Source organism: Apodemus sylvaticus, chromosome 6, assembly GCF_947179515.1.
Source record: "Apodemus sylvaticus chromosome 6, mApoSyl1.1, whole genome shotgun sequence".
In the NCBI taxonomy this organism is placed as follows: domain Eukaryota; kingdom Metazoa; phylum Chordata; class Mammalia; order Rodentia; family Muridae; genus Apodemus; species Apodemus sylvaticus.
The window spans coordinates 27,075,614-27,091,835 of NC_067477.1; the positions used below are offsets into that span (position 1 = coordinate 27,075,614).

The 16,222-nt window shown below is 42.0% G+C and overlaps 1 protein-coding gene across 3 annotated transcripts in view; it reads right to left on the reverse strand.

The window, feature by feature from the left end:
* The window catches only part of Flrt2 (fibronectin leucine rich transmembrane protein 2), a 94,635-nt gene extending 79,049 nt beyond the window's left edge, over window positions 1–15,586 (reverse strand). The window contains exon 1 of one of the 3 annotated variants that reach the window (XM_052185295.1): window positions 15,045–15,586. The gene's annotated coding sequence lies outside the window, so the exon portion shown is untranslated. Of the gene's footprint in view, window positions 1–11,572; window positions 12,264–15,044 lie in introns of those variants that run through there. The other 2 variants (XM_052185293.1, XM_052185294.1) reach the window with 2 other exon arrangements.
* Between the last annotated feature and the right edge of the window lie 636 nt (window positions 15,587–16,222).

Here is a 16,222-nt window from a genome sequence, read left to right on the forward strand (position 1 = left end):
CAAATGCACAAACTCTCCCATGTTCTTTGCTTTGTTCTATTTAAATCTGCCAAGACAGATGCATAAAGGTGATTCAGAGAGTTATTCTTCTAATCCTATGTGAAAATTCACAGCTACATGAGCATCTATTTAAGAAACAGTTTCATTTGGCACCAGGGACGACATAGCATGAAACAAAATTATTTTTTAACATATCTATGGGATGTGGCATCTGAATTACCTCATGTGTGGGTTGGAGAGCTTGTTGCTGATCAGGGTTTGGCTAACCAGCAGTTGTTTGCCTGTAAAACCTGTTTGGAGAAAGTCAAAAGGTGGGGGCTCTATTTCTTTCCATTAGTCAATGGGAATGAAATGTGTTTCTGACAGCCTTTCTTTCCTACAGTATAAAGATCTTGTCTTTCCTGATCAGCTTATCCAGTTACAAGTGAACTCATTTAATTAGACGTATGCAGAATTTGCTGCACCAGGCATTTTTATTTGTGCTAGGAAGAAAGATGACTAAGTCAAAGCTCTGGAACACAGTGAGAGACACAGACATACACAAATACATTATAATATAGCATGTGTCAACATTCAATGAAGTTTTAAATGATACTTGGAAAAATTCAAAGAAAGATATGATTTATCCTGACCAGGAGGAAAGTTTACATCTCAATGACTCTTACTGGAAGACTTCTAAAGGAAAGACAATTAATTAATGATCTATATAACTGATAAACTCTTTGAGAAAGGTTGGGTTTCTTAAGTTACTTAAGTACATGGAAGGAGTCTTTGAAAACTTAGAGCCAGTTTGAGATCTGGATAAACATGGATCTTGGAAGATAGACTAATACATTTGAACAGGCTTTGTCGAGGACAGAGAATCCAAGAAAAAGAAGAGAATAAAGAATATGATACAAGTATATCTTTTGGCCTGTTTGATGTTTTAATACATTAATTCTGGGAATAGTAATGACAGTATGAGAGCTTGAGGGGATAGTGATGGTGGAGAGATAGCATAGGGCACTTCTACTTCCAAGAGTAAAGCAAATCCTTGATACCTGAAGAACAGAAAGTAAAAAAGTACATGTAGAAGTAGTAGTGACAATACACACACACACACACACACACAGAGAGAGAGAGAGAGAGAGAGAGAGAGAGAGAAATTCTCAGCTAGAGAATGGCATACCTACAGAATATCGAGGTCATAGAAAATAAAATGTAACTTTTGATTACAATCAAGGCATTCTTTTGGGCCCAGAATGCCATTTTTTACAAAAACTTAACTTAGGCAAAATCTCCAATGCTAGGGTCTAAAAACTTGCATTTTTTTTAAATCTAGTGTCTTCTCTTAATTCTACTGAGGGTTAAACTATCATCATTTTGTAAGCAAGGATGGTGTCTTACATCAACATTCATCCCAAATGCCATTGTATACACTTAGCATGGTGTGTGGCACATGGTTAGTATTCAGTCTTTGCCTAGACCTCAGTTACAAGCTTCTGACTTCAACGGATGTCTGTCTGGCATTGCTTGGGGCCTGAGATTATTACACTGAAGTTTTATATTCCACTGCTGTCAGCACTACTGGACTTGTTCCTTACCTATTTGGGTAAAAAGGAAAATATTTTTTAAAAAATCACTATCCAAAGAATTTTAATCTCTCTTATGTTTTCAAAAGCAGTAAAACAAGGTCTTATTGTTTTATGTTGGGCTTAATATTAACTCAGAAGCTACTTAAAAACATAGCAACAGCTTAAGAAGTATACTCTAGGGCCTGCAGCTCCCTGACCCAATTTAATTAATTACACGTATTTATGTTACATTATATATTATGTGATCTTAAAAGGAAAAGCTACTGTGTTTCCCTACCTGGTGGCCTGGGCCTGCCTAATATCCTGCTAAATCAAGACATTCATAGAACTACAATTTAAAAAAATGTACAAAATCTCAGTAATGCATATTATACTTTCTGCATTTTGTATACATATATGTATATATGAATATATATACTATTTTCTGCATATAATGACAAGTTAAAACAGACTTTCAACAGTGCCTCTTAGGACTTTACTTGCTAAGAAGCCTGTTATAGAAGCTATGCAAAAATCTCCTTTTTAAATAATTTTAAAATGGTTTTGAAAGAAATATCTCCACACTGAAGTGATAGCCCAATGGCACCATCCCATATCCAAAAATATATAAGGGTTCTAGCTTGATTTCTGTTGCTCTGATAAATACCATCACTCAACGCAACCTTGGGAAGGATGGTGATCACCTCAGCTGATACTTCCAAAGCACTTTCTGACTTTGAGGGAAGTCAGGGCAGAAGTAGATGCACAAACCTTGGGGAAATTGTTGCTTACTGGTTCACTCACTGGCTATCTTCATTATACAATTCTAACCTGCTTGCCTAAAGATGGTAAACTCCACAATAGGATGGCCCCTCCCACATAAATTATCTGCCAAGACAATCTCTCACAGACAGGGCCATACTGATACTTTTAGTTGGCGTTCTCTCTTCCCTAGTTTGCACTGAGTTGACAATACAAATTAACTGTGATCTTTCAGGAACAATCATTTCATAAGGACATTAAACAGTATTAATAAATATAACAATAATGTAAGTTTTAATCTTCTACAATAAAGTACTTTCAAGACTCTGAAAAAAGTCATGAGTGAAGTTAGTTGGGCAAAGGAAATGCTCAAAATTCATCTTCATAAAAATCACTGTACCTTGGCAAAGACATAATCAACATAGCTCACTGTATTCAGTGTACTAGGCTGAAATCAGGATTTCTTACAAAACTTGGCCAATGGTGCACAGATATACTTCTATGGGTGAAAGCCCAGGAGACAAAACTGTCAATAATCAAAGAGTTATACTTTCAATGAACTAGTTGACATAACTATCTGACTTCCTAACTTGAGAGAAGGTCTTCATTCTATCCTCTCTCTCTCTCTCTTTTCCCAGCACTGTCTCAAATTACCCTCTTACACCTAAAATCTACAGGCTCCTTTTGTCACTATAGAACGTTTTATGTTCTTTCTTATCCTCTATAGGTTGCAGAGCATGCATTAAAAAAAAAAAAAAAAAAAAAAAAAAAAAAAAAAAAAAAAAAAAAAAAACTTTGTGGTAGAGGCTACATCTGATCCAGAATTGGGAAAAATCTTTGGGATTCCAAGGAAATGGCCAAAATATTTATAGAAGGTGAGTGTGTCATTTTGAACACAAAAGGTTGTACAGTTAGCATTTGTGCCCAGTTAGACATTTATATAACTAACTTAGTTTTCACAGGAACAACTTGTGAATCTAAGATTTTTTTCCATATTCTTTGCCATTGTTTCCCTTTATCTCCCATCCCTTTCTTTCCTTCTTTCCCAGTCCTTCCTATGCTAGAATGGACAGGAGAGGCTCATAGATGCTAGGCAGCTTCCCTGCCAAAGAGATATAAGCCTAGCACTCCAATTTTCTACTTAAAGAAGACAAGGATGTAGAAACACTTGAAAAATGTGCACATTTCACAAAATTAACTAGTAGAAGAAACAACATTAGGACCTAAGGGTATCATTATCTGAATGGAGTTCCTTTCACAGCATATTTCTGGCTCACTCCGGTTGACAACACTATCTTCAGTCATGCATAACCCAATGATGTAATCAGGCTCTGCATCCCCCTCTCTGTCACCAGCTTGGAATCTCACCACAGGACTCCTTCACTACAGACCTCTGGACTTTCCAGTAATCCTGCTCATTCATGTCTGCATTGGATGCCTGGTCCCAAGGCAAGATCTAAAGATCATCTTCTGAATGAATGAATAAACTTTCTTCACCATCTGTAGTATATATACCTTCCGTGTCTAAAGCATCATAATCAAATTCACAAGGAAGGGACAGACATTCTGAAGTCATGTGGTACATTTGTCACATAGGTTTTCCTTCCAGCCTATATGGGAAAGAAAATCTCGAGTTAAAGAACTGCAGGTAACTAAGGAATGCTAAGAGTGGGAGAAAAAGCCTTCTCCAGAGAAGAGCACACCAACTGGCTGTGTAATTCCAAATGATGACTTCTGAGGTCACGTATGTGAGTGGCATTGTCCAGATTGAGCCTGTTATGTTGGACAATGCATGTGTATCTACATAAACATTTAGATATACACAAATTATGTAGCAGTAGTTACAAGAAAGGCCTGGATTTGAAAAGGAGAATGGGGTGTATGGGGTAGGGGCACAGCATGTTCAGATGGAAGAAAAGATGGGAAAAAGAATATTTATATTATACACTCAAACAAGGAAAGAAAAATTGTGGTGAAAGTACTGTTGAGACCTTATTATTTTATAATCTCAAGGGGATGACAGCTAAATTAACAATAGCCTATCTTAGCATAAACAGTACTTCCTCTCCAGTCTCCAGGACCCAAGATTTAGTTTTACACTACAGAGGTACACACTAATATGCTAACTTCCCCACACAGATACATATAAGCTCTTTTCATTTGATCATTTAAACTTTCAGCAGTAGTAAACATTTTCCTTCTTAAGATCTTATTGTTACTATATTTAACAAGGCCAGACCCAAAAGTATTTTTATCCATTTTGCCAAACTATGAAAGCAATTTCCATATATATATATATATATATATATATATATATATATATATGCATGGACATTACAAGATACTATAAAAGTACCAAACTTTAGGTAGACTTAGGATTAGTGGAAAGTGCCTTAAACTTTAGAACTTGGAAAGCAGAGGCAGGCAGATCTCTATGAGTTCAAGGCTAGCCTGGTCCACAAAGTCAGTTGTAGAATAGCTGAAGCTATAGAGTGGGAGCCTATTTCGGTAATCTCAAAAAAGTATAAATAAATAATAACAAACAACTAAACAAAACAGAAATTAACACTAACTTTCAAAACCTGGGAAGATAAAAATTAGGAATGGAAAAGAACTTAGAATAATTAGTTGAAATATTCATTCTAACCAAGAATTGTGAAGACAAAATAATTTTTGCACAGTTCACAAATGCATATGTTTGTGAAGCTTTGGATCAAGGAATACAACTGAACAAAATTTACAGAAATAAGGCATAAATAACCGTATCACCAGGTGTTAGTGACACTAATGACATAACATTTGTAATATATGTTTCCATCTTTACAAACCTAATCTTATTATTCATTGATAAGGAATGAATATTTTTTTCTTTTTTACCAAAGAAGTGAAATAATAGTCTTATTTTATAAGACAAACTTTTAAAATTGCATCATATTGATTTTTATTAATGCTGTTATTTTTGTAATAGGTAACTTTCATACTTAAAGTTTAAACCTGACCAAAAATAGGAGTGATTTTATTTTAAGAAATTTTATTTCAAGCTTTCTTCCAATAAATAGCCATTCATGACTGGTTCAGTCAAGGGAAGGAAAAATCTATCCCTTGAACTCATCTTTCCCTAATTACCTTTCACACTTGGAAAGAAAAAAATGCATCAAAATAGAGACAGTTCATCATAGGAGGCAACCAATCACTAAATGAGCTGGAAAACAATTATTCAAAGGTCCAAAAAACACTTTGTAAGTTAGGTGAGCACCCCCCACACACACACACACACACACACACACAGAGAGAGAGAGAGAGAGAGAGAGAGAGAGAGGAGAACCAAGGCTTCTGAAGGGCAAAGGAATCTCTTGCTTATCCTGTTAATTAGACAAAATCCAGCCTATCCTAGCACAAGACAGTCAAGCAATGATAAATGTCATCAACCTGAATAATGCCTCTTTATGAGAATATAACTCTGTATTGTTATCAAGGCATTCCACACACATTAATCTTATTAGACCTCTCAACAACTCTGTTGAACTCTGCAAAGAGGAAATTAAGTCTCCAGTAGATTAAGCAATTCCTACAAGGTCAAATATAGGAAGAAATATAGGGACATAAAAATGCACATTATAGTACTTTTCCACCAAAAAAAATGACATTTCTCATACTCTATCATAATTGAGGGGTCAAATACCTATGCCCCAAAATTATTCAAATGAGAAAAACTCATAATTTGTATAATAGCAGAAAAGCATGAAAATGCTATTATTTTAAATGTAAATATATCAGACTGCCATTAAGTTTTTGTATTTTAACACCCATCTCTGATCATTTTTGTTGGACCTGTTAAAGAATGAAATATTTTAATCTGCATTTAGAGAATTTTGAATCTGCTTAATTAAAATTTACAATGAATGTTCATTATTAACTCTGTAAAGCAAGGTAACCCTCAGCTTCATGATGTCACTTATTCAGAAGCTGGTCCTCTAGGGGAGGTAAAAAATAAATGAAATGGATGATAAGGACTTTAAGGGCAATGTTTAACTAAGTTGTTCACCTCAGCTCCCCTTTGTCCTACATGGAGCTGAGTATTAGAACCCCTTCAAAGTGCCTTCATCCAAACATCTGTGTCCAAGCTTAAGATGAAAAGAAGAGAGGAAACTATCTCAACGTTTGTCTTGACACTAGAGTCTCATGAAAGCAATACTCACAACCAGCTGGGGCTAAGAGTGACAGCAACATGTGAACCTATTTTGGGACTAACACGTATCTAATGTCTTCTACTTGGCCACATGACCTGGGTGAACTCCAGTGAGCAGATTCCTGAACTACTACATAGGAGCTACTGCTGTTTTACTTCGCAAACAAGGGTGGTCATTGCTATCCGTAAACTTAGAGACCTGCTAATTTCCAGTGGACTTAACCCCAAAATCCTTCAGGTTTTAGCTTGGATAAAAATACCTGAAATATAACAAAACAACTGAAATGAACAATAGAACCTATGAACTTAGGTCAACAGAAAGTTGACCTTTGAGGAAGCTGACTTCCTCCAAGTTTCTTGAACATTGCTCTAAAATCATCAAGAGAAGAAAGTATGAAGCAAGAAGAGAAGGCAATGCTTTGCCACTCCTGAGATTTATCTTAGGAATCCTTCCAAAAATGGCTGACATCTTTAACGATAAGCTGGCCAGGGGAGTACCTGACCAGTGTTGGAGAATTGTGAGTGAGGCCTTCAGACTTACTCAATTACACCGGAAGAGTTTCTTTTACCTTCTCTTATTGCAGTTTGGGAACAACGATGCTGCTTTGTTCAAGGGACTCAAGATGCACAAGGCACTGCACATTTCTGCAGAAACACATCTCACATTAAATTAAGTTAAAGGTGGTATTTGAAAAATAAATAAATAACGGAGTTCCAATTCACTGCAAATGGTACAGGAGGCCAGCTAAGTAGGAAGCCCGTGAGAGAAGGGCTTCTTTTAGAAAGATGTTTTACAGGACTTTTTCTGCGTCATTAACTCTCCTGGAATCCTGAACAGAACATGATGAATTTCCCGAAAAAGTAGCTACTGTTGAATTTTGAAGCACTTCAAAGAGCCACCGTTGAAGGAATCAAAGAAAACCAAAAGACCCAGTAGATGTGAAATTCGCCAAAGGGTAGAGGGGGGCAGGGAAGAGGAAAGAAACATGTATGTTCTAACAGATTTTGACCATGTACTCAAAATACCACTGATTATTTTGCTAATACAGTGTTTTACTGTTCTCTGCAACTGAAATAAGCCTCTGTATTCATCAGAACACAGGATAATTTTATTACAATATTTGTGTCATAGCCCTTAAAAAGGGAATATACGTAGTCTTTTGAAAGGAATCTCGGTCTGAAAATTGCCCGTGAGGTGTGTGTGTGTGTGTGTGTGTGTGTGTATGTGTGTGTGTGTGTGTGTGTGTGTGTGTGTTTGTTTGATAACAGATATTTAACTAGAGTTTGCTTTTTTATTAGAGTGAGTCACAACATAATTAATAACACTGATCCAACACTCAACACGCACTTGAAAAAAATATATGATTTCATGAAATCAAACAAATTAGGATCAGAACAATGAAGTAGATACAATAATGGTTAACTTCAATAACAATAATTGGTCTTTAAAATGTCTTTTGTGTAAAACCTGCCTGAGGGGGAATATAGACAACCTCCTAAAAATTCCGCATCTCAAGCACCAGTACATCAAAAACCTGTGAAAAATGTCAGATAATGATATCCACCCAAGATAGAAATGGAATAAACTTTGGCTTCAATTATTATTTCAAATAATCAATTAAAACTTAGATTTCTATTTGAAAAGCCCCAGAAGATAGAGATGGATAAGGAGGTTTTAGAGTCTCCTTAAAAGGGCCATCTGTGTATAAATGCCCTTCTCACACTTTACAGGGCCCCTCATCAGCACCTAAGTTCACAGAAGCCAAGCTGAATTTAAAGATGCCCGCACACAGTTACTAAGAAGTCTAGTTACCACATAATATGTTTTGGGCCCGTCTCAAGTTTCCCTTCTTATGTAAGCACTTAGGGGCAATAAAATTTCACAGACATTCAGCAGCATTCTCAAGACAACAGTCACCTTGAGTGCACAATTCTTTTAGGCAGTTTACGTTGCTTGGATTTAATTTATTTTGATCATATTGTCAATGCTTTATGGAACAACCATTTAGTAGGACTGACTCCATTCACTGATCACATTTTATTACTGTTATTAAATGTCATTAACCATCCTGAACTCTGTATTATAAAAAAAATGGAATTATAAAAAAATATGAAACATTCAAAAAGATCTATGGAGCTGGTAGGTCCCCAGACACACATCATCTGTCTGCAGATCCTGATGAGAAGAAAGGAAAACAACGAGTATTCACTTCTCACAGATAGAGGTCACTAATGGACTGAATTTGAATCAGTGTGGCAGAAACCACAAAGTTATTAAAGCAATCCAGTGAGGGGGGGGATGAACTTGAAATAAAATTAAAGATGGCAAAAGATGAGTAGCCAGAAAAAAAAAAAAAAGCACATGACCCAAACAGAAATAATGTTCTTCACCTCGACTTACTGGAAAGTTCTAAAGAGAGAGTAACAGTTTCTGAGCACCCTCACTCTTTCCTTGCAATTGCTTAGAACCCTAGGCACTGCTGATCCTAGGAGCAAACATTCTTCCTTAGAAAAGTATAGAGCTGAAGGGTCAAACTAGATTAGAAGCTCCAACTGAGCCTCTATAGAATAAGACTTGGTTGTGGACATTCTTAAAACCACAGCCTCAAACTGGGAAGCTGAATCGAGGCTTTAGGAAGGTTGGTTTAAATCCTAAGTCAAGCTATACAGCAGGCCAGAATAAACCCAAAGGACACCGGAGGAGGTTCAAATGAGATCCATCCGTTCATACTCGGATATGATCACATCGACTCAGACCCTGCACATGGGAAGAAACATGACTGACTCCTCCAAGGACTCCAGAGGAGGCCAGCATGACATCTTTTGGAACCTAATTTATTTTCCTGAAAGCACCCCAGAGAATTAGCAAAACTGCAGTGAAACCTCCTCATAAGTGTTAAGATATGGGCCCCTTTATGAAACAAAACAACAACAAAAACAAAATAAAAAACTAGCATTCCTTCTATGCAAGGTCTATAATAGTTTTCTGTAATAGTATAATAGGCTCTGCTATAAAGCAGCTGGTCCAATTCTTTGTACAATTCCATGCTCCTACTATCCGACACGTGGAATAATGATTGAAATCACATCTTTCAACCTCCTTCTGTCACAGATATTTACAACTTGACATGATCGTGTAGTGCTGCACTGTCAACAGTCATTAGAAAAGACCCTTAAAGGGTCTTATCCTATCTTGCTTTGATTATTTCTCAGGCTTCACACACATACTCACACACACACAAAAAAAAAAAAAATGAGGAGAGAAAAGTTGTCCACATTCAGAGGCAATAACACTGCGTAAAAACGAGCAACTTCTCTTGATGTGTACATTCCCCAAAGATTAATTCTCTTCTAATATGGTGGCCAGCCCGCTACATGCATCTGGTAAATACCCTTGCTGATTTAAAAAACACAATCCAGTTCTAACATTTCAGATCCCGACCTAGAATTTTATATTCATTCAGCACCAATCACGCCGTGCTGTATAAATGCCAACCCTGCATTCTATTTACCTCAGAATATTTGGGGGATACTTCTTGGCAGATTTACTAAGGTCATGCCAGGGAGAACTCAACAGAATTCCTCTCTGGTATCGAAGTCATCCTTCATATTAGCTTTGGGCTGGGGGAAGTTAGACATAATAAATTTAGCAATAATCCTGTAAGTTAGTGGACATGCACTAAAGCTCCTGGAACCCCGTGTGATTAAGTAGACTCCCAGCTGAATGGGGAGCAATGGTTCCCATTTAGAAGAGGGTTTGCACAGCAGACACAGCATGCAAAGAAATCTGATCAGCACTTTGCACTCCTGTAGGAGCATTTACAGGGATTTGCGCCTTGCGCTTGCTTGATTAGTTTACTGTTAGCTTTATAGGAGATTCCCTCTGTTAGAACTAATCAGGAGCTCAAGGAGAGATGATTTTCATTCAGGGAAAGTACTAAGAGTTTCTAGGAGAATTAATAGTGATCATCACAATAAAGGTGAAAGCAGGGCCCCCAAGAGATGCTTCAAAACTCTATAGGGCCTTAAGGGGTAGTGGTGGTGCTGAGTCTTTTTTGCCCTGGGAATGAGCAGTAGCTATTTTATTAGCTGAGATGCATAGGGCTGCTGTTCTGCATTTGTGAGCCTCTTCCCTCTCGTACCCTAGCCTTCATGCACACATGAGGCCATTCTCACTTCCCCCACATCACTGAGCATCAGGACAAAAAGAGAGGGGGGCTGTCTACAAGATCAATAGCCTCAGGCAGCAGTACACACATCCAGATCCAGATCCACATCGCCCCCCCTTTTTTCTGCTACTGTACTCACACACACACACACACACACACACAAACACACACACTCACACACTCAGAGAGAAAGAGAGAGAGAGAGAGAGAGAGAGAGAGAGAGAGAGAGAGAGAGAGAGAGAGAGAGAGCAAATTTAAACCACCAATGGCTAGCTCATTTCATTTTGCCCTTAGTGAAAATGTGAATTTTATAGTTTATGCTTTTATGACACCAGAAGGTTAATGAAAGTAGGGAAGACTCTGGGGATGTCAGAGCAGAGAAGGATACAATTTTGCACTTTGCTTTCAATATGCGTACCCCTCTCCAAATCTAAGATCAAGGAAGAACTCAGAGAAGCGGGCAAGGTAGAGTGAGCTTCCTTTCTGTTTATAGGAAATAGGGCTGAGAGAAAAAGACGACGGAGGTGACTGAAATCCATCAATCTCTTCTCTAGATTCGAGCACACTTAAAAGTCCTTGGCTACACATTCCAAAATTTCAAACTATACAAAAATCAGACACCAGCTGGGGCCCACCGTTCTCCTGAACTCCTAGGGGAGAGGGGGTCGACTCTCTCGCACAGCTGCCTATCTGGCAAGAAGGAACAGTAAGACACCCCCCTCCCCCAGCCGCCGCCACACACTCACACTCCCACACCCAGCTTGCATGACTGTGGAACTGCCTGCACTGGATACCCATCCCGGGGACCTTGAACTTGGCCTCCGTCTTACTTTGAGTCAAAAGTATCTAACTCTGCTCAGAAGCCCAGAGTGGAGGCTCGGTTAAGGGTGAGCGTTTACCTGCTAAGGATTTTCAGGTCTCCTTCCAGCCCCGCCGGTAATTCCTCTCAGCATAGTGCCCTCCCCAAGATCCAAACTTTTGCTAGGTCCTCCAGGTGGCGGAGATGGCTGCTGGAACGGAGCTCGGTCTCCCGCTGCGTCGGTGCCCCGGGAGGCAAAGGCTGGAGCTTCAGAGCGGTGCGCGCCCTCCGGCAGCCTGCCGGCGCCCCAACACCCCGCTCGCCTCGCTTGCTGTCGCCTACGTCCCCTACGGAGCCGCGGCATCGTCTTCCCCCGTCCTCCAACACCTCCGCCTCCAGGGGTCGGGCATGCCACTTTCTCTAGGCTCGGTCTGGCCGCCGCAGCTCCGGTCTTCCCTTCTCAGTCTCACCCTTTCCGCCTGGAACCCCTAAAAAAGTAGGGGGATCTAGGAGGACTGTGGAGAGCGTCCGAGCTAGTCCAGGACTGCTGAGAGACCCAGGGCTAAGCGGCTTGGTTGGGGAACCCGGCGAGAGCTTGGTCGCAGAGTGTGAGCCGCGGACTACGCGCAGCGGGGCGTGCAGTTCGGGCAGCGCGGGGGCGGGCGCGGGGCTGGCTCCAAGTGCAGAGTCTGCGGAGCGCGAGTCTGGAGGCTGCTCCAGCCACACTGCAGCCTTGATCGGACTCGGTCTGCTAATGTAGGCTGCGAGCAAGGTCCCCACCCCCACCCCACCTGACACCCACCCCCTCTCGGGAGATGTTTACTGTAATGAATTCGCGGGGTCGGCTTTGCTGCTTGCGCGCCCCTCCTCTCCCTCGGCCCCTCGTGCTCTGGCGCGCTCCCCTCCTGGAGCCCTCTTTCTCTGCTTCCCTCCTCTCCTCCCACCCTTGCGGAGTCCCTCCCACTTCTCCGGTTTAAAGAATGCTTGGGAGGAGCCGCAGCAACTCTAAGCTTTCCAAGAGAAGTCAGATGGGGCTTTTAACCCTGTCCTCCCTGGAGAGAGTTAAGTGCACCCCGCTTTCCCAGGGATGCCAACTTGACCCAGAGCTGCTCCTCTCCGTCTCTCTAAGCTTCCTCGGGCGTCCTCTGTACCTACCAGGAGCTTCTCTGAAAGGTGAAAGACCCTTTCTCTGGAGTCCTCCGGATGTACCTCTACACCAGAGGAGCTATTACTTAGACTGAGAAATGATCGAAACGTAACATTTGAGGGTAAAAATATAGCAAGTCTCTCAAATCAAAATGGCGTTATTTCACTCGCCAGCAACATTGGGGATGTGCTGCACCCCTGGTCCATCAAAGGTCTGCTCACCAAGCTTTCTTCCATAAACTTTAAGTGGAGAAATTAGAGTTTGGCATCATATTTAGATACATCCACTTTCGCCCGCAACCCCGGCTACTCCTGGAAAGAATGATATTCAGTAGATGAGTTGTCTCCATAAATTACAATAGACAACTGACAACGTCCAGCTTCAGAGACTAAAAGAATCGGCTGTGTAGTTAAGATGTCCAATCGATACAGCTTTCTCACTTGGGATTCTCTTTGCAAAGGTTAAAGGGTAATCTAAGAAATCGGAGACATGACTCTTTATTTGATACCCCCCCCCCCTTGGCAAGGGGACTGTGGCCTGGCTTGCTCCTCCATTCATTGCTGTCCTGTGTTTCCAGCAAGTTGTGGTCCTGTTTTAACTAGTCTGGTGACCGGCAGAATACTAACAGAAGAGGGAGAACAAGCCTTCACAGAGCTTTAGGCTGCAGGGAGGAGCACTGTGGGTAGGGCCCCCAGAGAAAAGCGATTTGCAACTTGAAAGCTGTCCTGGACCAGCTCCCTAAGGATCTTCTCAGCTCGCGGGGCAGGGGCGTTGGCTGTAAGGCACTGGAGATGATTTCCTGACGAATCCCCCGCGCGACCGCACTCCTTGTCCTCAGTTCAAAGTCTGAGTCACTTGGCAGCACTTCCCCAATTGTTTTTATTTCCTTGCAGTGCTGTTGTGTCTGCTACCTTCATGGATTTGAGCTCTTAAACCCTGGGAAGGAGACTTGGAGAATCGCCTGATTTGTCTCCCAAGCCACACAGGGATCCACCCAAACCCGCCGCAACTCAGGCAATTCACTCATATTGGCACACACCAGTGGGTTTCTAGAGAGCTTGCCACTCTTCCCAGTGCTTTATGTATAAAAAGGAGGCTAGAAAAAACACAGGCATCTCCTTGTCTGTCTTTTCTCCAAACTCAGTGTGTAACTGACAAATAAACAGGAGCGAATGGGGCTCCAATGGAGTCTCTAATCTGAGAGCAGATAGTGAGAGTCGTCTTGGGAGCTTCTTAAGTGCAGTACTGAGATAAGAGAGACAATGGCGGTAGAGTTCAGAAACAACTGCCCCTACTTGTCCAAGCCCCTTGGCAAGCCACCTGATTTATCCAAATAGCAAGTGTGGGACCAGTCCTTCCAAGACAGACTTAGCAGTGAAGAAGAAGAAGAAGAAGAAGAAGAAGAAGAAGAAGAAGAAGAAGAAGAAGAAGAAGAAGAAGAGAGGAGGAGGAGGAGGAGGAGGAGGAGGAGGAGGAGGAGGAGGAGGAGGAGGAGGAGGAGGAGGAGGAGGAGGAGGAGGAGGAGGAGGAGGAGGAGGAGGAGGAGGAGGAGGAGGGGGGGGAAGGAAGGAAAGTGACTGCACCAGCACAGTAAGAACAAGAGCCCTGGACTGTTTAGCTCAGAGGAGGACTCTTTCTAGGAGGCCCGGAGTCAGCTGAATAGGTCCTTTCCCCATACTGCTCTGGTTATCAGCATTTAGAGCCTGAGGACATAGAAGGACCCCACATCCCAGGCACTTGGCTGAGGGAAAGTGAGCTCCCCAGCATTGGGAGCTCCAGAGGACTTCTCCATCCCTGATCTGTGAGTAAGGAAAGCACAACTACATCCGCTCTGAAACTGCCTCTCAGGTGCGACAGCAGCGCGCAGAAAAGGTCCTTGGCTTGAAAAAAAAATCACAGGCTATTGGAAAGAAAATGAACTAGTATCCTCAGTTCAGTGGCTAATTGAGTCCAGATTTCAGTTCGGGCATAGAGCAGGTGGGGGTTTGAGATACTGAGGTTTGACAATAACACTTCTTGCATTCAACCCAGCTGGGTATGGGAGGCTGCCACTTACCGGACTTAAGAGAAGCATTCTAAGGAAATGAAAGGTTGTTCTAAGCATAGGGGATTTGGAAAACTCCATTTAGGATCGATGGTTTTGGCAGGTAGCAAATGAGCGTTTGTTTTACCCACAACTCAGTTACAAAACTCCCTAGAGGATTTGGAATGGACTTGAATACAGAAGCCCCTACCCCACCCCCAAGTAGTAGGGGTAGAGAAAGAATCCCATTTTCTTTGCGCATAAAAAGACAAAACCTAGAACACCCACCCGGTGACCACCCACCACTTGTTCAAAAGGGAGGGGGTCCAAATAACGAGGTGGCCAAGTAAAGAAAGCTAGGTCAGTCACTGGAAACTTGGCCTGGCACAGCAACCCCTTTACCTGGCAGCGTTGTCTCCTTAGCTCATCCGAATCCGACAGGGTCAGGAAGGTGGAAAGGGAAGAAGCTGGAGCGGCAGTAGAGGGACTCCCCGGGCATGGTATTGTTTTAGGGGTCGCCGCCGAGGTCCCTCCTGCCCATCGTTGAGAACTGCCAGTCTGGTCCTGAGGCTCAGAGGATGCGGTAACCGGTTCTGCGGTGCTGCCGCCAGTCACTGGAAACTCCAGACAGAGAACCGGATAGTAGCGCACCTGGAAGCAGAGAGAGAGAGAGCTCTGCGCGTCTGAGAAGCACTGCACTTGGTGTTATCTCCCAGCGCACGCACATTCCTTAGTGGTGACAATGGATGACGCCAAACTCTCAAGTGATGGCGACTGCTTTCAAATGTACAACTAACTGCAAGGTACCCAGCTAGACAGAAAGCTTCGTTCACCTCCCACTCCTTTCCCTCCCATCGAGGAGGGAACTAGCTTAACCCTGTGTTCACCCTACACTCCGGATAGAAGCTAGATTGCGCCGCCGAGAAACCGCAAGCAGCGGCTCTCGGTAAAAGCTTTGTTCATGGGCAGTTCCAGTGGGCGTGTGGCTGTCTAGGGGCACTTGGGTGGCAAGATGCCAGTGACTCGCTTGCAGAGCCAGACTCAGGGATGGGAAGGAACCTAGAGTTTCATCCGGACCAGACCCAACCCTCACAGTCTATTTTTTACCTCCAGTTACCGGATTTATTGAAGTTGCCAGCAAAGTTGGTTTTTTATTCCTTTACTTCTGTGTCCCCCGCCTCTCATATAATTTCCTTGCCCAGCTGCGCTTTGAAGACTTAGAAAGCTCTGATCAAGCTCTAAACGCTTAACAGAATTTCAAGTGCAGATCCATGAGAGGAATGGAGACAGGGACCCACCCTCTCCTGGCAAATTTAAATGAAACCCTATGGACAGCTGCCGCCTACCTACACATCAGAAGCCCGGTGTCAACTAAATGACATCAGTCAAATAAGAAAGAGTAAGACACCTGAAGACCCGGTGGAAAAGAAAAAAAGAAAAAAAGAAAAAAAAAAAAAACAAAGTTGAAACGTGATTGGGAGCCTAAAGGGAAAGGCTTGAGTGGAATAAACATGCACAAAGAGAGAGGGAAAAAAGAATACAAATATATCAGGTCAGTTTTAAGGGCGATTTGAGCAACA